At 52.6% G+C, this 24143-nt stretch overlaps 1 protein-coding gene across 8 annotated transcripts in view; it reads right to left on the reverse strand.

Annotated features, from left to right (window-relative positions):
- LOC105466865 (N-deacetylase and N-sulfotransferase 1) overlaps positions 1-24143 on the reverse strand; it is a 73436-nt gene that overhangs the window by 42989 nt on the left and 6304 nt on the right. For 4 of the 8 annotated variants that reach the window (XM_024788204.2, XM_071098218.1, XM_071098219.1 and 1 more), the window contains exon 2: positions 7452-7531. The exons of 3 other annotated variants lie outside the window; for them this stretch is intronic. The gene's annotated coding sequence lies outside the window, so the exon portion shown is untranslated. Of the gene's footprint in view, positions 1-7451; positions 7532-17712; positions 18505-24143 lie in introns of those variants that run through there. One more of the 8 variants, XM_071098220.1, reaches the window with a different exon arrangement.

The raw sequence follows: 24143 nt of genomic DNA on the forward strand, positions 1-24143 counted from the left end.
ACCAGCAGTTTCCCCTAAATTCCAGCCTCACCCAGACAGTCACCAATCTCGGGCAAGCATCGAGGCTTTTGCTGATGAAATTCCCATTGCCTGGAATGCCTCCCCCGACCCCTTGGGACACTTACTCATCTTTTAAGATCCCAGTTCCAAAGTCATGACCCCTCTGAAGTCATCTCCAACCACTGCCCCCTCTCCCACTCCTAAGTCTCATTCCTCAGGCTCCCGCCTCATCCCTGCTCCACAGTGCAGAGGCTGAAAACCAGGACCGTGGAGCCCAAACAAAATGCAGACTGTGCTCTTTGGCTTGCACAGTATTTTTCTTTAATTTGGGATTTGTTAGCAACATTGTTAAATCAGGAGATTTTACATAAAAGTCAGAACTTCCAACTTTTCTCTAAAGAGGGCAAGTTCTGGTGACACTGGGCACACATCCTCACCCGCCACCATCAGCTGAGGCACTTAAGAGTGCCAGCCTCAAATGGGCCGTGTATCCTGCAGTTAACACCATCAGCATCTCTATGCACAGTCTCACAGCCAACCTCTTCCCTTCATTTGGCTTCCTGCCCAGGCCCTGGGTGTACCTGAGCATGTGGTCTGTGCAGAGTAAACTGGGGGCATTCCTACACATGGCTCTACCTGTAGCCTGCAGATCTGTGGGGCAAGACCAGGGCTTACTGACCTCTGCACAGGCCCTCACCGGCACCCGGCACAGAGCCCTCAGCACAAAACATGTCCTTTCTTCTTCCTCCCCCCATGCCCGGGTGCCACTCAAGGGCAGGAACCAAGTCTGATTCATTATGGAAGCTCCCACTTTTCCCAGGGTCAGGTCCTTATTGAATACTCAGGATATGAATGAATGAGCAGCTGTTATTATTTCCAATTTACAGATAAGAAGACAAAGACTTCAAGGTGAAGTGACTGGCCACAGTCACATGGAAACCACCAAATCTTGACTCAAATGGGTTTCCTTTCTGACTTTGAGTTTGGTCTTTCATTCCTCCATGAAACCCAAGGGTTTCTACAATAAAAGTAACACCAACAACGTTATAATTATCATCATTATGAATACTGCCGCCATACCTTCAGCACATACTATGAGCCTGGCACTGTGCTAAGCACTTATTTATTTTTTTTTGAGACGGAGTCTCACTCTGTCACCCAGGCTGGAGTGCAATGGCATGATCTTGGCTCACTGCAACCTCTACCTCCCAGGTTCAAGCAATTCTCCCACCTCAGCCTCCCAAGTAGCTGCGATTACAGGCACCCACCATCATGCCCGGCTAATTTTTGTATTTTTGTAGATATGGGGTTTTGCCATGTTGGCCAGGCTGGTCTTGAACTCCTGACCTCAGATGATCCACCCATGTCGGCTTCCCAAAGTGCTAGGATTACAGGCGTGAGCCACCACTCCAGCCAGCCCTTTTTATACCTCATTTCATGTAATCCTTACAACTAATATTGTTATCCACATTTACAGTTGAGTAAAATAAGGCTCAGAGAGGTTAAGTCACTTGCCCCACATCTAGTCAGTGGCAGAGCTGAAATGTGAACCCAGACCCCATGGGTGGGGGAGATAACTCCACAGCCTTCAGAGGAACCTTGGCTTGGGGTAGGCAGGGGCATGAGGGGAACCTCAGCCACAAAGGCCAGTGGCCCACAGTCCTCAGCCAGGCTCCCACTGCACTCCCCTAGCCCTAGCCCCAGCTTTCCCTGCCAAGGTGCTGAGGATAATGAATGAGATGCTCTGGTTGTCATGGAGATGCCATGGCAACGCTGCACTTTCGGGAAATACCACGGTAACCGTGGCCACTGCTCTGGAGTTGAAGTCACTCTATCTAACATCCCCACCTGAAAACGCTCCCCTGGACCCATAAGAGAAAAGGGGCAGAGGTACAAGGGCCTTCTTACAGGAGCAAGCTGTCCAGAGACTGGGACCAGGGAAGGGGGTCCAGCTTGGGCCTGTGATGAATGCGTGGGCTCCAGGAATGAGCCCAAGAGCTCCGTAAGAGCAGGTATGGAGACAGAGCAAGCCATGCCTTTCACGGTGAATTGTGCCCAGTAACCCAACTCACATGTACACAGTACCTACTGTGCACCAGCAGGCCTCCTGAGAACGGCTGTGCACACCCTTCTATTTCACTCTAGTGGTGACAGCTAGCATAACAGTTAAAGGCCCAGACTGGGGCTAGCCTGCCTGAGCTTGAATCTTTGAATCTTCTCTTTCTTTTTTTAAGAGTCTTGCTCTGTTGCCCAGACTCCTTCCAGCCTCCTCCTACTGGGTTCAAGCTTCGAGCGACTTTTGAACCACAGCCTCCTGAGTAGCTGGGATTACAGGCATCCGCCACCACGCCCAGCTAATTTTTGTATTTTTAGCAGAGACGGGGTTTTGCCAAGTTGCCCAGGCTGGTCTCGAACTCCTGACCTCAAGTGATCCACCTGCCTCGGCCTCCCAAAGTGCTGGGATTATAGACATGAGCCACTGTGCCCAGCATATTTTCATTTTTTGAGACAGTGTCTTTCTCTGTTGCCCAGGCTGGAGTGCAGGGGCACATCACACTTAATGCAGCCTTGACTTCCCATGCTCGAGTGATCCTCCTACCTCAGCCTCCCAAGCAGCTAGGACTACAGGCTTGCGCCACCATGCCCAGCTAATTTTTTAATACAGACAAGGTATCCCTATGTTGCCTAGGCTGGTCTTGAACTCCTGGGCTCAAGCAATCCTCCTGCCCTGGCTTCCCAAAGTGCTGGGATTACAGGTACGAGTCACTGCACCCAGCTGGGGCTTGAATGTTGGCTCCATTGTTTACCAGCCTCATGACCTTTGAGCAAATCTCTCAACCTCTCTGAACCTCAGTTTCACTAACTCTAAAATGGGGTTTATACTACTTATCTATCTTGCAGGGCGGCTGCCAAGACAAAGAGAGATGAGGCATGTAAAACACTGAGCTCAGTGCCTGGCACACGGTAATATAAGCTAATAAAATGATTACTCAGTAACAGATTTGGAAAGTGAAGCTCAGGAAGGAACTGGCCCAAGGCCACATATCAAATTAGTAGTCAATTGAGAAAGAGAGAGGAAGGGAGGCCAGGCTGACGCCAGAGGGAAGGAGCAAGAGAATGGGATCCAGGAAGGAGGTCTGAGATCTCTCTGGGAGTGCGGAACAAGCAAAGGACCTGTTTCCTCATCCTGTATTTATTGAGCACCACTAGGTGCCAAGCATGCCACTAGGCACTGAAAATGCAGTGGCGACCATGACCTTACCTCAAGGGTTTCTAGAGGTATCTGGAACCCAAGGTTTCATGTCTCTGGTATGACATGGCTGTAGTGAATGGGGGAAGATGCCCACAGCCCTGAATGCTCACCCAGCCCACATTTTATTTCCAGCCTAGGTCACTCTTGACAATGCCCTCTGTGGACCACACACCTCTCCCCACTCCCTCAACACACACACCACACTCACATGCACACGACAGGCTCAAACGGCATCATCATAGACATCTGCGCCACATGCACAGGGGGTGGGGGCTGAGAGGAGGTCAGTGTAGAAAGAGCTCTGCCAGCAGCCTCAGAAGGATGTGAATGGGTACCTGGGCTTGGGCAGGGACTTGAGCAGGGGAGAGCATAGCAGTGGCTGCAGGCCTGGGAACAGGTAGCCCCACATGCACCCAGGGCCACTGCCCATAGGTGATCCAGCCCCTCCTAGCCGGTCACAGCCCCAGCACAGTCACATCATCACCCCCCACCCAGCCACACCCCACAGCTTCCTAGCTCCACCAGCCACCCTACCACAGCCTGCCCCACCCACCACATCCAGCCCAGCAAGGAAAATCCTCCACTTTTGCTTCCCAGCTGTGCGGGAGTTTCTCCGCGTGATTACACCCCCGGGAGGCCGAGACCAGAAGCAAATCTCTTCCTCTGCTGGAATTTGCTGCATGCCCCATCCCCCATCACTCCCACAGTGCTGCCTGGCTGGGGGCCAAGCTGCCGCCTGTCACCCCAGAGTCCAGGACCACCACCACCAGGAAAGAGGTTGTTGGAGGTCTGGCTCAGAGTCGCAGGGCCACAGAGAGCACAGTCTGCCCTGCAGTAAGCCCCTGGGGACACTGAGACCCAGAGAGAGGAAAGGACCTCCTGGCCTTGTGCCATCTGGTGTGCCCCACTCTCATTTACCTTGGTCCATTTTCTTGTCCATGAAAACCCTGTCCCTCCTCCTCCAATGCTAGCCTCAGCAGGGAAGTGAACAAGCCTGCTCTGGATTTCTAAAGTCCTGGTTGAGCTCCCCTGCTCCACATCCCACCATGTAACACCAGGTATCAGTTGTCCTTGCAACTAGAATGCGGGGCTCCCAACTTCACTGAAAGCTTTGCAAGGCACAAGCCGTCTCCTACCCACAGCAGGTGCTCAAGAGCCTTGTGCCCTTGCCAATTACCTTCCCCTCTGCGAATCTGCTACACAGCATCTCCAAGCTAAATGCATTAATAACATTAACTTCCATTTATGAGACATGCCATGTCTGTGTTACGTGCCATTATTTCAACCTTACCACAGCACCATGACCTAGATTCCCCCCATTATACGGATGAGAAACTGAGGCCCAGAGAGGCCAGTCACTTGCTACAGCCCCCAGAGCTAATAAGAGGGCGAATGGGAACTTCAGCACACAGCTGCTGGGCTCCAGAGCCTGGGCCCCTCATCCCCCATCTCCGCAGCCCCTTTGTGATCACCTAAGACAGCTAACACTTGCCTGATGCCCTGCACATCCCATTCTCCATTCCCTTTGAATAGTTTTCTGTGTTTGTTTTCATCCATTTTATATGTGTTTTAGTATCACAAGCAGCCTCTAGTGATCTTTCTTGGAAGTAGCCCACAGATACCCATCAATCAACAAGGAAACAAAGCATTAAGCACTACTGTTTCACTCCCTGGTTCTCAACTTGTGAATCTGTTCTGGGTTACCTAGCAGGGAAGGCCCAACAGAAAACCTCAGGAACTTAGACCTCACTTGTTGAGAATGTGTCCTTCTTCCAACAGGACTTGAGTTGCAAGTTTACCTTTGTACCAGCTCTGAAAAAAAGGGCTTACCGAGCAAACATACCAGACAGCCCGGGGGCGGGGCCATGTGGGAAACACAGCAGGTCACCTGCCACCCTCCCCTCCCAAGGACAGGACAGTCCTGACAGTCCTACTGAGGCTCTTCACACACACCAAGGTTGTCAGGTCCCTCACACAGAATGTTATGCAATAGCCACAAAGCTTCTCAAAATGGGGCTCTCTGCCCACCCTATCCCCAAATCTGCCTATGACAGAGTCAAATCCATCCAGAACTATTTTTTTCTTAGGCTCAGATCACAGACACTCAAAAGGAACAAAGCAGCATATCCAAACACATATCATAACCTCCCTCACTGGTGGCCAACATTAAGCTCCTGCGAACATCTGGGGCTGTGCCAGGAGCCTTCCCTGCTCCAGCACGCTCAATCCTAACACCCTGAAAGAGGTGTCACTGCTATGAGCACTTTACAGACAAGGAAATGGAGGTTCAGAGAGGGTAAGTAACTGCTCGAAGTCACACAGCTGGGCAGAGGTGGAGCTAGGATGCCCCTCCCAGCCCACCCCAGACCTACTCTGCAGTCCTACTTTCCACACCATTCCCAAGTCAGGTCTGCAGCCCAGGAGAAAGGCTTCCTGCAGGCGACCGGCCCCAGGGCTGCTGACCCCACTTCTCTAGCTGAGCTTCAGCCTCCTGGGAAAGCCTGCACTGCAGAGAGGTGCACCATGGGACCCAGCAAGGCAGGACTTCAGCCACAGGGTCCTCACGCCCCCATCAGGTACCCCAATACAAGAAAGGGGGAGGGTGGCTGGGCGCGGTGGCCCCTGCCTGTAATCCCAGCATTTTGGGAGGCTGAGGAGGGCGGATCACAAGGTCCGGAGATTGAGACCATCCTGGCTAACACCGTGAAACCCCGTCTCTACTAAAAATACAAAATTAGCCAGATGTGTGGCACATGCCTGTAATCCCAGCAACTCCAGAGGCTGAGGCAGGAAATCGCTTGAACCCAGGAGGTGGAGATTGCAGCAAGCCGAGATGGCGCCATTGCACTCTAGCCTGAGCGAAACTCCATTTCAAAAAAAAAAAGGCGGGGCGGGGGGGCACCTCCTGCCCCAGGCAGAGGCCTCATGCTAAGGAAGAGACAAGAGCAAGGGTCAGAAGCAGGAGATCTCAGCTAGCAGGGCACCGCAAAGGACAATGGCGAGCACCTCACCTCACGGCCTGGCACATGCCAGGCGCTTTACCAAGCACTCTCAACCCTCACTTCACTTATTTGTCATTTATGCCCAGTGAAGTGAAAACAATTTTATCACACCCTGAGCTTCTCCCCTATCTGCCTCCCCTGCAGAGGAGCTGAGAAATGTGGGTCACCACCAGCCCCCACCCTCCTCATGCCCAACTCCAGGCCTCAAATACACCCTGAGAGATTCCAAGGCACAGGCAGACTCAGGGGCCTCCATCTCATGGATGCAGAAGCCAAAATCCATGCGGGCCTGGAAACCACAACAGCCTCCTAGTCCTTCCTGAGGCCGTGAACACTCAGGGGATGAGAGGTCATTGTCCCCTGAATGAGCCAAGCTCCCCCAGCCTGTGAGGTCAGGCAGAATGTGGCCAGGAAGACAGAGGCGGGGGGTGCCACAGCCTCCATTGCTGCCTGTGAGTCTCTGGGCAAGTCCCTTCCCTTCTCTGAGCCTCAGTTTCGGCAACTGCAGTGAGGGGTATGGACTAGAGGAGACGTCTGTGACTTTCTGGGGGTTACAGAACCCTTTGAGAATCTAATGATGGCTATCAGCAGATTCTCTCCCCAGACACACAAATTTAGAGTGGTTGTGACTGGCCCCCATCAAAAGCCAAGTTAAGAACATGGAAATTCTCTAGGGGCCCCTCTGGCTTTGACAAGCCATGGCTCTCACAGTCTAGACAGGACCAAAGCCACAAACACATCAGAGAGCCCCGGGATCTCACCATTCCAGCTTCCCCCGTGGCCCTGAAGTAAATCTTTAACTCTTGGGCCTGCTGGCTTCAGGTGGATTTGTGGACGTGCCCAGCTGTCTAGAGAAGCCACAAGAGAAACTGAGCCCTTCCTTCCCATCCCTCAGCCTCCTCCTCCTCCTCCTCCATCAGGAATCTGCCAGGTCAGCCTGGACCTCTCCCTGGGGCAGTTCCGGGAGCTGCTTCTGATCTGGAATGAAGGTAGGACCCAGTGCCAGGCTCAAGGGCCAACCTGTACCCCAGGCCCCTCCTGGGGGACACACACACATACCACACACATAACACACACACACAAACACACACACACACACACACTCAGGTGGACCTGGAAGGACGGGACAGGGCAGGGGGCCAGGGACAGTGGTCAGAGGGGACAGGAGCCAGGGAGAGAACCAGACCCAGACCCACCAGAGTTCCAGGCAGTGGCATGCGGTTCCTCTTCACTTCGCCACGTCCTCTCGAACGTCCTCTCCTTAACACGGCCGCACCTAATCCCAGGGCCAGGAAAAATGGCATTACTGTTGGCCCAGTCCCCTCCCCAGGAGAAAGGGAAGGCAGAAGGGAGGGAGGTGGCCCTAGAGCACCCTGCGCCACCAACCACGTTCCTAGAAACCTCCACGCCCCTTCATGCCACCTCCCTTGTCAAGGCCTCCAGCCCCTACCTCCTTAACCTCAGAAAGAGGACGTCCTCCTCCGATTCTGCCCCATGCCCAGGGGACCACCGGCACCTTGCTTGTCTCACCCAAGCCCTGCCTGGAGGAGCCTTCCATGGGAAAGGAAAAAGTATGTCCCTGACCCTCATGTCAGTGGGTCTTCTGACCCTCTCAAGAGAGGTAGCAGCCAACAGCAGGAGGAGCGCTCACTGGCAATAAGGATAACTGGGTCCCAGTTCCAGCCCTGGCCCTTCCCTCTCAGACCTCAGTTTCCCCACCTGTCCTGAGAAGAAAAGGAAGGACTGGTATGCCCAGCTGGTGGGAAAAGTGTCTATGATGCTGGCTTTTGGCCCCTGGCCCCACCCAGCTCAGCTCCCAGGCCCTTCCCTGTGCCCCACCCTGCAGAGGAGGAAGAAAGGTGACTGGCAACGGTGTGGAGGGTGTGAGAATCCATGCTGGAGCCCCAAAGTGCTAGAGCTGAAAAGGGTCTTACAAAGACAAGACCCAGAGAGGAGAAGCAACTTGGCCACGGTCACACAGAACACTGGAAAAGGGCCAGGCTGGCCAGGGCTTGCTTCTTGACAGCAAATGCTTAAACGCACCCAGCTGAAAAGGTATTTGCCTTCTTAGAGGATGCCAAGGAGAGCACAAGGCAACGTGACAATGGTAGAATTGCAGGCTCTGAGAGCTGCAGTTTAAAAAAAAAAACATGGCATGTTTATATGTGGGGCTTAAGAATGGAGACTGGGCTGGCTTTCCAGGCTCCTCATGTCACACCACATGGGTGGCCAAGGGTCCTGCCAGCCACAGGGAAATCCTAGGAGCCCCTTCCAGGGATTAGCAGCTTTGGCCACCTCTCAAGAAGTCACCTAAGGCCCAGCAGGCAGGTCCAGCAGTGGTGACAGGGAGGAAGGCTCAGATGGACACCCCACGACTAGTCCACTCTGGAAGATGCCAGAGCCTTGGAGAGAGTGAAAATCCCCCAACCCCGTGGCCAGTGAGAACGGAAGCCAGGTGGGCTAGGGATAACACAGAGGAAGGGAAAAGCTTTGAGCCATCTGGAGCCACAGAAGCCCCCTAATCTCCTAGAGGCCTGGTGGGCACAACACAGGGCCTGCTGAGACCAAGGAGGCTTCACTGAGGGCCCACATGAAAGCAGCCAGTCCCTGTAGACTTGCTGGGGCTTGTCATCAAGACAAAAGCTGGCCACCAACACGCCTTGGGGTGTTAAGGGGCTCAAAGTACTTACATGGAGGCGCAGCTGGCAGGGGGAGGGGGCAGGAGGTGGGGAGAGGTGGGGGTAAGTGGGCCTGGCTTTCTCCAGGACACAGACAACAGCTAGAGAGCAGAAACACGGAGCAAAAAGCGCTGGGTGACCTACTTCACAGAGGCTCCTTTTAAAGGGGAATAGGGGGCCTCTGTGAGACTCTAGAAAGTATCTCGCAGGGGTCCAGAACAGTTCACAAGGCCAGGAGACCAGGGTTCCAGTTCTAGATCTGGGACTCAGCCAGGACTAGGATCAGGTAAGGCCAGCAAGGAGCCCTTAAGAAGGCACTCACTTGCCGGGCGCGGTGGCTCAAGCCTGTAATCCCAGCACTTTGGGAGGCCGAGACGGGCGGATCACAAGGTCAGGAGATCGAGACCATCCTGGCTAACATGGCGAAACCCCGTCTCTACTAAAAACACAAAAAATTAGCCGGGCGAGGTGGCGGCGCCTGTGGTCCCAGCTACTCGGGAGGCTGAGGCAGGAGAATGGCGGGAACCCGGGAGGCGGAGCTTGCAGTGAGCTGAGATCTGGCCACTGCACTCCAGCCTGGGCGACAGAGCGAGACTCCGTCTCAAAAAAAAAAAAAAAAAAAAAAAAAAAAAAAAGAAGGCACTCACTGCCAGGTGTGGTAGCTCACGCCTGTCATCCCAACACTTCGGGAGGTCAAGGCAGGTTGACCCAGGAGTTTGAGACCAGGAGTTCAACACCAGCCTAGGCAACATGGCAAAACCCCTTCTCTACAAAAAACAATTACAAAAATTAGCCAGGCGTAGTGGCGTGTGCCTGTAGTCAGTTATATGGGAGGGTTGAGGTGGGAGGATCACCTGAGTCAGCAGGTTGAGGCTGCAGTAAGCCCAGATCGCGCCACTGCCCTCCAACCTGTGCAACACAGCTGACCCGCTCTCAAAAACAAAGCCTCTTATTCTCCACAATGTGCAAGCACACAGCGGGCACCTCCTGAGACACTACACTTAGATGCCTCACTTGCCTCATCCTAGGCCCAGCCTTACACAACCTGCCTGTGACCTCAGGCAAGTACCGCTCCTTTCTCGGCCTCAGTTTGGTCACATAAAACAGAATCATGAAGCCAGGCATGGTGGCATGTGCCTGTAGTCCCAGCTACTCAGGAGGCTGAGGTAGAAGGACTGCTGGAAACCCGGGCATTCAAGGCCACAGTGAGCTACAACTGTACTACGGCACTCCAGCCTGGGAGAAACAGCAAGACCCCATCTCTAAAAAACATAAAATTTTAAAAAACAAATTAATTTAAAAAATTGAATCATACCATATGATTCCATAGACCCTCCTAAATCTAAGCTGGGTTATTCTGTAGGGAGCATAACCGAACTCTGCAGCAAATCCCCAGAAATGGGCACAGTGGCCCCAGCTCCCTGCCATCAATAACCTGTCAGTCACCACGTTGTCAGTCACCATGTCCCAGGCAGAATACACATTATACAACCACTTGATGCCACTATGTTCCAGACTCTTTGTTAAATGCTTGGCCTCTACTTGATCATGGCCTCATTTTACAAATATGGAGCCTGAGGTCCATAGAAATTAGGCAACTTGCTTAAGGCCCCCGTTGGGAAGTGCTTAGCTGAGATTCGAACCACCGTCTGTCTGGTTCTTAATCCCCACATTCCATGGCATCAGCCACAGATAATACAAAACCCACCAGGGCTGGGGAAATGCCATCAGCTCTTTGCACCTCCCACATTTTCTAGCATATAATGCCGGGGCTAATGTGAAGGCAGGCTGGTGGACAGTCGGGAGCGGGTAGGCAGGGACGGGGAAGTCTGTGTGGGCACTGAGCATTCCACAGATGAACCAGCCTCCAGCCCGGTCAGCTGCCCACCACTCTGGTTACAATGCCCTCATCACCATCAGCATACCACAGCCACTGCTGTGCCATTTTTAAATCATTACACAGATGCAAAGCTTTTTCACAGGCATTGCTGTGGCATCACATGCCAACTTTATAAAAGTATAGCAGGGATTTCTTCCCCCTTTCTCAGAAAAGGAAAGTGGGGTTTCCAGAGGATAAGTGGCTTCCCAACACGCACACAGGAATGCAATGTTGGAGGTGAACTTGGAGACCACATCCTCTGCCTTCCAGTCCAAGCTTGGGTCTACTCCTCCATGCTCACGACTTTCTGTTCAACCAGTTGATGGGCCTTTGGGACAATGATGACCATTTCTGAGAGTTTACTTGGTACCAGGTGTTGTACTCTGTATTTCACGCGTTATTCCACTTAACTGTCCTGACATTCCTGTAAACTAAGTATTGCTACTATTTTCATTTCACAGAGACAGCAGCTCAGGAAAGTAGTGTATCATGCCCAAGGTCACCAGGCCAGGAAGGGGCAGAGCTGGCATCCAGAGTTCAGACTGGCTCCAGAGCCTGGGGCCTAAACCTCATGCTGCACAGCTCGTCGGGGAGACTCTGTCACGGGCTGTCAGTGCAGGGGACGGGAGGTAGACACATCAAATAGTGTGCGCATCTGGCAGATTATGGCAAGATTATGATAATGGAGGACAAACAAAGCTCTCAGGGAGCCCACAGGAGGGAGGTTGTTACAAACGTCCAGGCAGAAGGCCAGGAGTCTGTGCAGAGGACATGGGAACAGAGGGGAGTGACAGATATGAGGGAGGCAGCCTTGTGAGACCTTGGTCAAGTGCCTTGCTTTCTCCAGACCTCAATTTACCAAGCTGTTAAGAAAAGTGCTTGGAATATCTCCAGAACCCCCTCCATCCCTGAAGACTCTTGGGCCCTGGGAAAATAAGCAATGCTCGGTGACAGCCTGGCTATGAGCCCTGGGGACTCTGAAATGTTCTTGGCTGTCCTGGCACAGCTCAACTGCTGGGAAACAGGCTTGCAGAAGCACAGGGCTTGGCTGGCATGCCTGGGCACCAGTGAAGTGTGGGTTCTGAAGGGGCCACATTCCGCCCATTGTCGACCTCTCCACAGCTCTGCTGGAGCAAGCACCACCCCGTCTGGATGCAGATCAGAAACCGAGGTCACTCCCAGTGCCCAGTGGGCTGCCACTCCAGGCCCCGCCTGACCCACCAGCCCTGTCCAGAGCCCTACCTACATGTAAATTAAGTCCCTTTGCTGTCACTCACCTGCAAAGCCCTTCCCTCACATTTCCCCAAATCTGGCCACTGGGATATAGAGACAAGGGGTCCTATAGGAGGCCTTAAGGAAAATGACTACCTCACCCCAAGGGACCCGTGCAAAACAGAGGCTGCCTATGCCAAGCCAATGAAGACCCTTGGCTAGGGAAAGGAAGATGGTCCATTAGGGCTGGCCCGCAGCTCTCACTCTGGAAAATGGAAGGGGCTCTTGGACTTGCTAAGAAAACTCAGCCCAAGTCTCCACACTCACAACTGCCCCATCAAACCACATGCCTGGCATGCTCCTGTTCAATAACCTCCCACGGTTCCTCCCACTCACTAGGCCAAGCTCCTTACCTGCCTGCCTGCATGGGTCACTGTGAGCAGTGGCCTTTGTTAACTAGGTGTGCTATATGCCAGGGCCTTGCTAAGTGCTTTACTTTTTTTGTTTGTTTTGTTTATTTTTTTGAGACAGAATTTCGCTCTTGTTGCCCAGGCTGGAGTGCAATGGCACGATCTCGGCTCACCACAAGCAACCTCCGCCTCCCAGGTTCAAGCAATTCTCCTGCCTCAGCCTCCTGAGTAGCCAGGATTATAGGCATGCGCCACCATGCCTGTCTAATTTGTATTTTTAGTAGAAACAGGGTTTCTCCATATTGGTCAGGTTGGTCTTGAACTCCCGACCTCAGGTGATCCGCCCACCTCAGCCTCCCAAAGTGCTGGGATTACAGGCATGAGCCACCATACCCGGCACTTAGTGCTTTATGGACATTTCCTCATTCAACCTCACAGTAACCCTGTGAGGCAGGTACTATCATTGGCCCCTTTCTACAGATGAGAAAATTGAGGCTCAGAGAGGTTATGTTACTTGTCCAGAGTCTCACAGCCAAGCAGCAGGCAAGGATTCATGCCCACGCCTGCCTGACCCCAAGCCCAGATTTTTAACCACTGTGCCATGTGGCCTCCTCAAATACTCCCTGCCACCCTCAGAACCCTGGGGCCACCTCAACCCTTCTCCATACAGGAGGGGAAACCAAGGTAAAGAGCTCTGTTGGTAGCAAAGCCAGGATAAGGCCTGAACCTCTACCCCACCTTCCGCCCCCAACCTCGCCTACCCAGGAAGGAATTCCCTGCCAGAAGCCGTGCCAGGCAGAAAGGCTAGGACCATCACAGTGACAACGAGGCTTCAGAATCTGCCTTTTTCCTCTGTCCAAAAGGAAGAGAAAAGCAGAGCGAGGTTTGCAGAGACAGAAAAGGACGTGAAGGGACCACGAAACATTTGTTCTTAGAGAACAGACTCCTAGCATTGGGGTCCCCTCACACAACCCCTGTTGCTATTCCTGACAGCAACAGGAACATGCACGTCCCAGGACCCATGTGCACCATGCCCCACCCCCACCAGCATAGGCCCCAACCCAGCACAGCTGACCCCAAATCTTAATTGCTCTCCCCAAACCTGCTTGTCCCGCAGCCTTCTCTGTCTTGGTAAATAGCAATACTGTCCAACTGTCCTTCCAGTTCCTCAAGCCAGAAACCTTGTGGTCAACACTCTCTTCTCACACCCCACATCTAATCCATCAGCAAATCCCATCAGCTCATCCTGCAAAATAAATCCAGAGCCAACCCCTGGTTGCTCCCACACCGTCCCCACCCACCACTGACCTGGCCGACATCTCTCATGGCAAGATGCAGCAGCCTCCCAGCCCAGCCAGTCATCCTGTGTCCACCCCTCACCCCTAGCAGTCTCTCTAAAATGTGTACCCAAACCAGTCAGTCCTCACACTGGGCTGCCAGCAGCTTCTCCTCCACTCAGACTCAAACAACAAAGTCCTCCCCATGGCCAAGAGGCCCTACCTGTCTCCACATGCCCTCTGGCCCCTCTCCTCCACCATCCTCTCATTCTTCCAGCCCTGCCTCTGGTCACCTGTGCCCTCCAGTTCCAGAGCCTTTGCCCTGCAGCTCCCTCTGCCTGGAAAGTTCTTCCCTCAATTTCCCGTGGGCTGCCCTCCCGGAGTCCACTGCCCCTCACCAAGGGACCATCCTGACCACCTAACATGGCAAGTCACTCCCTCAAGTCACACTCTTGACCTACAAGCCAGCTTTATTTTTCTTCCAGGCACATCCCACCACCTGGCAGTGAGCTTGCTGGGCTGTTCACTTCATCCCACCACTTCAGTGTCAGCCCCACGTCCAAAACAGGGTCTCCATGTGTTTGGTTCACCGCTGCATCCGAGTTCCACAAAAGAGCCTGGACCAAAGCAGATGTTTAATACAAATAATGCTGAATGAGGGACTATTGTCTCCCTCATCTGAACACACCTTTAGGCTTACACAGCCCCTATAGACCAGGGGCTAGAGGCCGATACGAGACTCTACCTGGGCCGGCTAAAACCCTGAGCAATTTGGCCAGTTCCCAGCCAAATCCCCAGTCCTGTTCTAGTTCAACTGACTGCTTGGACCAACGGACGACAAGACTTTACGTCTGTCCCTGTTCAGTGCCTTAGCCTCTCTTTTTGGCCATGAGGGAGAACTTCTGAGTCCTGAGAGTTGGGCTGCCAGAGGGAATGTGGACTGGACTGCCGCCACCCACCTTCAGGACCCTTCCAGCATCCACCCAAGGCTGCCTACCTCATGCTCCCAGCAAGAGGAGGCAGAGGAGGGAGGCTGGTGCTACGCCTGCCCTTTTCCTGTGGTCAGCAGGAGGACGGTCAGAAGGAAGCTTTGTTCTCAGAATGAAGAGCATGAAGCCCAGTGCCAGGCGGAAGCGGGCACAGAGGCAGTTGGCCCATCAGACAGTTTAAGGAAAGACAAAACAACAACAAAAAAATGGGATGGAGGATGTTTGAGGGGTAATTTGCACACTCAACCGGTTTCATGCCTCCGGGGTGGCTGTGACGATGGTTCATTTTTCCAGGCTCTAACTAGGTCGTCATAGACAATCAGATGATTGTCCCAGCTAGGTGATCTGCCACTGGCCCTGCAGAGGGAGGTGGAGATGGAAGAGTGTGGCATTGCCTGGCATTGGAAGACCTGGAGTCCCAGCCCAGCTTTCCACCCACTCATGTGACATTAGGAGAGTGTCTTCCCGCTATGTACCTCAGTTTACCCAGCTGTATATGGCTTGTTCATGCCTGCACTTGATGTTTCAGCCTGCCTGCCACAGGACCACATAGCAGGAGAGCCCCTCAGCCTGTGGCCAGGTCACTGGGCCACCCAGGCCAGGCTTTCCCTGTGGGGCCTGATACCAGGGGCACAGCACTTGCCCACTTTCAGCCAGGCTTCCAGCCTGCCTCCTCTCCTGATCTGTTCCCTAATGTGAATGTGAAACTCCTCTGGGCTTGGCTAGGGTGGGGCCAGGACTGGGAGCCCTCACCACACCCAGACACTGGCACCTGCCCCATCCACTCTGTGTTATCCTCTCCAAGGATAGCTCACATTGCACTTAGCCACGACAACTGGGGAAGCCCAGAACATTGGCACAGGGGGCAAAAGAGTAGCCCAGAGAGAGAAAGGGGCATGATTGACGTCGCCCAGCACAACAGTCACCCAGGGCTCCTTCCTACCTGCCCTGGGCTCCATGCACTAAGACAGAGTCCTTGAAGAGTGGTCTATAGACCCCCTGGTCTGAATGTTCTCAGGAGGGGAAGGATACACCCTAGACTGAAAGAATCAGAGCAGGAGGCAGGGGGTGGGGGCAGCAATCTGCATTCATTTCTACAAGCTTCCCAGGTTTTTCTTGTAGCCAGAACAATTGCAACCTCTCAGCTAAGACCTCTTCCAGGAGAAGTCATCTTAGCAGGCCCTAGGGAATACTTAAGCTTTCAATTGAAAGAGTCAAATAAACTTTGACTGGACAGACAGTTGGACAAGGGAGCTGTCAGATAAAATAACATACTCTAGGAGGAGAAAGCACAGAGAGGCCCAGTGGAGAGGAAGCCCAGGCCAGAAAACATCTGAACTGGTCCACACCCCTCTTCACCCTGCCGGCCTCAGCACACAGAGGTCTGGACCTGGTACGCTCTGAAGGCTGCTGAGCGCAGTCCTCCCTTCCCTAAACTCCTCCAAGCCCACCATGAGAGTGAGACCTGGGGACAGCTGCAGGTGGATGCTCCTCTCCTTGGTTACACTGCAGGTTGGGGCCCGCCCTTTCAGGGACTGTTATGCGAAGCTTAAGAAGCCACCTGGGTCAGTGGCTAAGCAGGCAGAGCTTATCTTGGGGGAGGGTTCGAGGGCCACAGAGCAGGTTGACCCAGAGGCCTCTAGCAAATGGAACCTTCACAGCTGGCAGGGACAGACCATGGCCACACCTGCTTTCACACAGGAAGCACTTGTTACGCTCCTACTGGGGACACCGTCCTGAGCCTAAGCATGATGCTCCAATGTGATTCACCCCCTGCCTTAGAAGAGCCCACAAAGGAACAATGTAGGAGACAAAGTGGCTCATGGCTTAAGGACAGGGTTGCAAACTCAGATGCCTCCGGTGACCAGAAAGATCATGTAAGCATATGAAATGGCTGGCTGGGGATGGGGTGAAGTGTACACGCCTCACCTCCAGCAATGACCCCTGGAGAATATAGGCTCAAGGTTTTCCTATCTTCCAATTTTTGAAATAAAGCCAGAAGTCTGAGTTTTTATGTAAAACCTCTGGTTGGCAACCAGCTCAATATTTGGCATGGGCCAAACAAAGTCTGCCCATAGGGCAAATGTGGCCTGCCAGTTTGTGACCCCTGTTTTCTTAAAATGGACAGAGAACACACTGTGGAGCTCAGTAGAGGCCAACTTCCCTGCAGCTGAGGTACCTGGGAAGGCCTCCTGGAACAGGAGGCATTGGTGCTGGGCTGCAAGGATGGAGAAGGCTCTTCTGGAGAAGGAATTCTGGGTAGGGTGTGGGGCGTACCTCTAGAACTGCAGAGGCCATGGGCAGGAACATCCTGGCCCTACAACCCAGCAAGCTGGACCAAGAGCCCAAGCCATCTAGACTCCTGCGTTTCCTCCCCAAAAAGGAGGCATGAAGCAGGCATAGAGGCATCAGTTTAGTTCTGTCCCCAGGTAGCGGGAGGAGGGGGCCGCCAGCCCAGCAAACCTCTGGACTCAACTAAATCAATCGGTGGCAGAATAGCAAGGGTCCAATTTCATCCTCGGAGCTTGAGGAACAGGTCAGCTAACAACAGCTCCGTGGGGGGAAGGGAGAGGAAGACACAATGGAGGGACAAAAGGAGGCTGAGAATCACACCCTGCCTGGCCAGACCTGGCTGGTTACATAACCCTACCTCAGGGCAAAGCCAGGAAGGGCCTGGGCTAGGGAGTCCCCGAATGCAGAAACGGTTTCCCCTGCCTCCCCTGCCCACTCCTGCTCTGCAAGCTGGTCCTGCAGCTCCTAGAAAGCCCAACACAGACTGCGGAGCCAAGGGTGGAGACTAAGACCCCAGGATCAGATACTTACAAGATCACTCAGCAAATTCATAGCAGAGCTAGAACTACCAACAGCAAACTTTTACCATATGATTACTTTGTACCAAGCACGAGGTAAGTCCTTTACACACATTATCTTATCTAAAAGTCTCATTATAACATCAGGAGATAAATACTGTTATTGCCATTTTACAGAGGAAGCACAGACAAAGTAACTTACCCAATGTCACACAGCTCCTAAGTGGAGGAGCCAGCTCAGAAGCCAACAGCCTGTCTCCAAGACCACACCCTGAGCCACGATGCCACACTCCACCAGGCTACTTTCTCCTTGCACCACGCTGCCTGCCACCGCTTCTCAAGCCTGCAGTGCGCACAGCCCCCTGTCAGCACTCCACAGGGACACCCAGCCTTCTGATGATCTGATGAAACCAACAAACTCTTTCTTTAGAAAAAGAAAGCACAGAAATGCCTACAACACACTGCACCTTTGGGGGCTCACGGACCCCTGAACTGGTGGGAATAGACAGGTCACAATCACAGGATACTCAAGAGACAGGAGGTAGCAGAGGGAGCCGACCCCCTCAGGTCCCCTGGGCCTCCCCATATCAACTTTCATCCACAGGCGTGGGCATGGATCGGTGCTCAGGGCCTCGTCATCCCTTCGGGGCTGGGAGAACAGAATGAATCACGGCACACAATGGCCTGCGCCTCTGTATACACTGGGTGTGACTCACAGCTCCCAGCTGCTGGGCAGACGGTGCACAGCTGGGCCTGGCATCTGGACGGGGGTGGCATTACCAGGCGCACCATCTCAGTCTTCTCCCCACCAGTGGGCTCATCTCGCCCAAGACTAGACCTGGCCTTACCCCGTCCCCAGCAGCAATGAGCCTTTCAAAGGGAACCCCTCATCAGCGACTGCTCAGCCCCCACGCCAGCCTCGTCCCAGGAGGTGGTAAGTCAAGATGGACAGCCTCTTGCAACACATGAGAAGATCCAAGACCTCAGCTACCTCACTGTGTGACCTAAAGCAGGCCCCCCACCTCTTAGCCTCCATTTCACCAACTATAAAGTGAGCAGACTACTTGATTGAGTCCTTCCCAGCTCCAAAGTCCTGAATCTATAAAAACAGCACCTGATGGCTGGGCATGGTGGCTCATGCCTGTAATCCCAACACTTTGGGATCCCAAAGCAGGCGGATCACCTGAGGTCAGGAGTTTGAGACCAGCCTGGTCAACATGGTGAAACCCCATCTCTACTAAAAATACAAAAAAAAAAAAAAAAAAAAAAAGTAAGGCCGGGCGCAGTGGCTCACACCTATAATCCCAGCACTTTGGGAGGCTGAGGCGAGCAAATCACATGAGGTCGGGAGTTTGAGACCAGCCTGACCAACATGGTGAAACCCTATCTCTACTAAAAATACAAAATCAGCCGGGCATGGTAGTGCTTGCCTGTAATCCCAGCTACTTGGGAGGCTGAGGCAGGAGAATGGCTTGAACCCAGGAGGCGGAGGTTGCGGTGAGCCGAGATCGCGCCATTGCACTCCATCCTGGGCAACAAGAGTGAAACTCCATCTCAGAAAAAAAAAAAAAAATGCAGCTGGGTGTGGTGGCACACGCCTGTAATCCCAGTTATTCGAGAGGCCGAGGCAGGAGAATCACCTGAACCCGGGAGATGGAGGTTGCAGTGAGCCAAGATCGCACTGCTGCACTCCAGCCTGGGCGACAGAATGAGACTCCGTCTCAAAAAAAAAATTAAAATTAAAAAAAAAAAGAAAAAAAAGGCTGGGCACGGTGGCTCACGCCTATAATCCCAGCACTTTGGGAAGCCGAGGCAGGAGGATCACGAGGTCAGGAGATCGAGACCATCCTGGCTAACACGGTGAATCCCCATCTACTAAAAACACAAAAAATTAGCTGGGTATGGTGGCGGGCGCCCGTAGTCCCAGCTACTCAGGAGGCTGAGGCAGGAGAATGGCATGAACCTGGGAGGTGGAGCTTGCAGTGAGCCGAGACTGCACCACTGCACTCCAGCCTGGGCGACAGAGCGAGACTCCATCTCAAAAAAAAAAAAAAAAAAAAAAAAAAAAAAAAAAAAAAAAAAAAAAAACCAGTACCTGACAAGCCTCACAGAGTGCTGGGATCCTGCCTTCAGAAAGTTACACAAACATCCTTCAGAGAAACAAAAGTCAAACCTAAAGCCTCTATATTTTTTTTTTCTAAGGATATCAAGAAGCCCTTTTTAACTTCCCTCATCCCACCTCCATTGTTCCAAATATCCTCTTAGGGCCCAGAAAATACATTTGGTTTCCGTCTGGGGTTTGGGCTTCTTAGTGCTCTTCCTCTTGGAAGCTGCCCCACCCCTTCTTGGCAGCCTCTTCACAAGGCACCTTCATCTCTACCCCCAGCACTGCTCTGGGCCACCCTGAGGGCAACGGCTACTCAGCCTGCCAAAGAAGCGGTGGGGAAGGGACAGGTTTTGGGAAACAAAACCCTTCCTGGTTGTAACCGAGACAATCCTGGGTTCTGGCCTCAACAGTAATTCTGACCCCCTGTGTGGCCATGGGTGAGTCCCTGCTCCACTAGGCTTCAATCCCCTAAATGTGAAGTGAAGGGGTTCCTGTGTTAGAGAAAGACTGCCCACCCTTGGGCTACTGGGCAGCAGCTTGGGGACACTGAGGCAGGAAAAGACAGCAGAGTGGACAGTGGGCTCTGATCTTGAATCTCACACCCCCTCTTGTTAGAACCAAAGGAGATCCACTCTTTTTGCTGTTTGAGATGGAGTCTCACTATGTTGTCCAGGCTGGTCTTGAACTCCTGGGCTTAAGCGAACCTCCTACCTCAGCCTCCCGAGTAGCTGGGATTTCTGGCATGTGCCACCATGCCCAGCTAGAGATCTACTTTTATCTCTCTGATTTGTTCTTTTGCCCTAGAAGCGGAACCTTGAACTCACCACTGAATCTCTTTGGGCCTCAGATAGCCCATCCACAAAACAGGAGAACAACATCAGCAGTGGAAGCCCCAGCTTGGAGGCTGGAGCCCTAACCACCCAACACAATCCCATCCACCTTCCTCCAAAGGCTGACTCACTCATTTGACAACACACACATTTGGAGACATCTTTAGAAAACCGCCATAAGTTGTGCCTGCGATACAAACACTCCATGACAATCCCCTACTGCTCTCCTTCCAATGAGATCATGCCTTTAAGCACCTCTATATATCTCCATAGAATTCTTAGATCTACCCTCTTGTGTGGCCTCAGTATTTTCATCTATTAAGCGGGGACAATAATGGTGATAATAGAGCCTACCTATAGGATTATCCTGGGCATTACTTCCGATAAGGTGACATGGAAGTGTCTAGCAAGCATTTATAAGTTGTCAATAAATGTGAGCAGCAATTATGATCATCATGATTAAAATTATTAGGCTGGGCGTGGTGGCTCACGCCTGTAATCCCAACACTTTGGGAGGCCGAGGCGGGTGGATCATGAGGTCAGGAGTTCGAGACCAGCCTGCTCAATATGATGAAACGCTGTCTATAGTAAACATACAAAAATTAGCTGGGCGTGGTGGCATGTGCCTATAATCCCAGCTACTCGGGAGGCTGAGACAGAAGAATCACTTGAACCCAGTAGGCAGAGATTGCAGTGAGCTGAGATCACGCCACTGCACTCTACAGAGACAGAGCAAGACTCCATCTCAAAAAAAAAAAAAATTATTGAGGCCAGGTGCAGTAGCTCACGTCTATAATCCCAGCACTTTGGGAGGCCAAAGCAGGTGGATCACTTGAGATCAGGAGTTTGAGACCAGCCTGGCCAACATGGTGAAACCCCATCTCTACTAAAAATACAAAAATTAGCCAGGTGTGGTGGCACACATCTGTAATATCAGCTACTCGTGAGGCCGAGGCAGGAGAATCGCCTGAACCAGAGAGGCAGAGGTTGTAGTGAGCCAAGATCATACCACTGCACTCCAGCCTGGGCAACAGAGTGAGACTGTCAAAAAAGAAGGGGAGGGGAGGGGAGGGGAGGGGAGGGGAGGGGAGGGGAGGGGAGGGGAGGGGAGGGGAGGGGAGGGGAGGGGAGGGGAGGGGAGGGGAGGGGAGGAAAGAAAGAAAGAAATTATTGAGATGCTGACCGGATATGGTGGCTCATGCCTGTAATCCCAACACTTTGGGAGGCCCAGGTGGGAGGATCACTCGAGCTCAGGAGTTGGAGACCAGCCTGCACATGGTAAAACCCCATCTCTACAAAAAATGCACGCAAATAAATAGCTGAGCCTGGTGGTGCACACCTATAATCCCAGCTACTCAGTAGGCTGAAGTGGGAGGATCCCTTGAACCTGGGAGGCAGAGGTTGCAGCAAGCCAAGATCGCGCCACTGCATTCCAGCCTCAGTGACAGAGTGAAACCCTGTCTCGAAAAAAAAAGGAAAAAAATTATTGAGATGCTTAAAACCAATGGATTGATAGCAGCTAAGTCCCCTCAGCCCTCTCAGACCACATATGACCATTGTAATCGCACGTGTGCATCCCACACACACACGTTTGCATATATACACCTAAGCACACTATTTTTTTTTTTTTAGATGGAGTCTTGCTCTGTTGCCCAGGCTGGAGTGCAGTGGCACAATCACGGCTCACTGCAACCTCCGCCTTGTGGGTTCAAGCGATTCTCCTGCCTCAGCTTCCCAAGTAGCTGGGATAACAGGCACCCATCACCACACCCAGCTAATTTTTGTATTTTAGTAGAGATGGGGTTTCACCATGTCGGCCAGGCTGGTCTCAAACTCCTGACCTCAGGTGATCCACCCATCTCAGCCTCCCAAAGTGCTGGGATTACAGGCATGAGCCATCACGCCTGGCTCTAAGCACACTATTCTTTAAGGCAGAGCCCATGCTCTCTGCCCAACCCCTGCCCTGGCCCCAGCCCCAGAAAACAGCTGCCCTGGCACCCATGCTTGCCACCCACAAAATCTCCCCTGCTCTTCCAGCTCCCCAATCCTGCCTTCCTCATGTTGCCCCAGCACTGGCTCCTGTAATCATGCTGGGGTTCTGTTGTATCCCATCATTGTGTCACGAGATTGTTTCCTGGGGGATAGGGAGCTGTTACAAGATGGGGGCTCCTTGAAGACAGGGTGGTTAGAAGCTGGGCTTTACTCTGGGTCCCCCACATCCGCTGGGTGACTGAATATGCTGAAAACAAGAGAGCCCAAGGAAACAGGCATCAGTTTTTTTTTTAATGACCTATCCTAGTGTTTCTCGAAATTCAGCATGCAGCAAGGCGCGGTGGCTCACACCTATAATCCCAGCACTTTGGGAGGCTGAGGTGGGTGGATCACCTGAGGTTAGGAGTTCAAAACCAGCCTGGCCAACATGGTGGAACCCTGTCTCAACTAAAAATTCAAAAATTAGACGGGCATGTGGCAGGCACCTGTAATCCCAGTTACTTGGGAGGCTGAGACGGGAGAATCACTTGAACCCGGGAGGTGGAGGTTGCAGTGAGCTGAGATCGCACCACTGCACCCCAGCCTGGGTAACAAGAACGAAACTCTGCCAAAAAAAAAAAAAAAAAAAAAACCACACAGCATGCATTAGAATCACTGGGAGGGTTCCTAAAACCGATTGCTGAATCCCACCCTCCAGGGTATCTAATTCAGTAGGTCCAGTATAGAGCTAGATAATTCGCACTTCTAACAAGTTCCCAGGTAATGCTGATGCTACTGGTCCAGAAACAAACTTTCAGAACCACTGACTTAGCCTGCAGGTGGATCAGGGAGAGCTTCCGTGAATAGATGGTGCTTACACTCATAGAAGCATGAACAGGAGCTGCCCAGGCATAAGGAGAGGGGGAGGGAATGAATGCAGGCAGAGCATGCAGCATGAGTAAAGGCCCTGCTATGACAACACTCACTTCTCCTCATCTGGCCTCTGCCTGGGCAGGTCATATTTGCAAGGCTGGTAGTATAAACCAGAGGTGGCTGCCGTGCAGCAATGACTATAGCAAACCTCCGCCTAATGCCACCCTGGGACCTGCCCAGACAGGCCAATCCCTTGGACAGACTGGGATGATAAGAATCCAAGTCCTCCCTCGTGAAGCCAGACCTCAGGTCTGAACGAGGCCAGAATCCTCACCACATCTTAATCACATGAGCTCCAGGATTCTGCTCCCACCTCCAGAAACAGGGAGCTCACTCCCTGCAGACACAATCCCTTCCATCTTGGCTTGCTCTAATTTTTTTTTTTTTTTTAAGTCTTCTCATTACACTGAGTTGAAGTCAGCCTCTCCTGGCCCATCTACCCACTGGATACGCCTTCCAGCACCTCATACAACAAGTCTACTTCTTCTGGCCAGAGCAACCCCAGCAGCGGGCCCTGACTGTCATCCCCTGGGACTAAACTGCTCCAGGCTAGCCACCTACCTCTCTTAGCCTTGGTTGTTACATCTGCTAAAAGGGAATAATAATAGTGCCTATCTCTTACTGCTGTCGTGAGGATTAAATGAGCTCTTTAGTCAATAATATCAACTACAATAATAATGATAACTCACATAGATTGGGCTCACAGTGTGTTATCTTTCTAAATGCTGTCAGATGGGGACAATTATCATCCCCTTTGTACAGAGGAAGAGCTAAACAGCTTGCCCACGTTCT

Source organism: Macaca nemestrina, chromosome 6 (genome assembly GCF_043159975.1).
Source record: "Macaca nemestrina isolate mMacNem1 chromosome 6, mMacNem.hap1, whole genome shotgun sequence".
NCBI classification, from domain to species: Eukaryota; Metazoa; Chordata; class Mammalia; order Primates; family Cercopithecidae; genus Macaca; species Macaca nemestrina.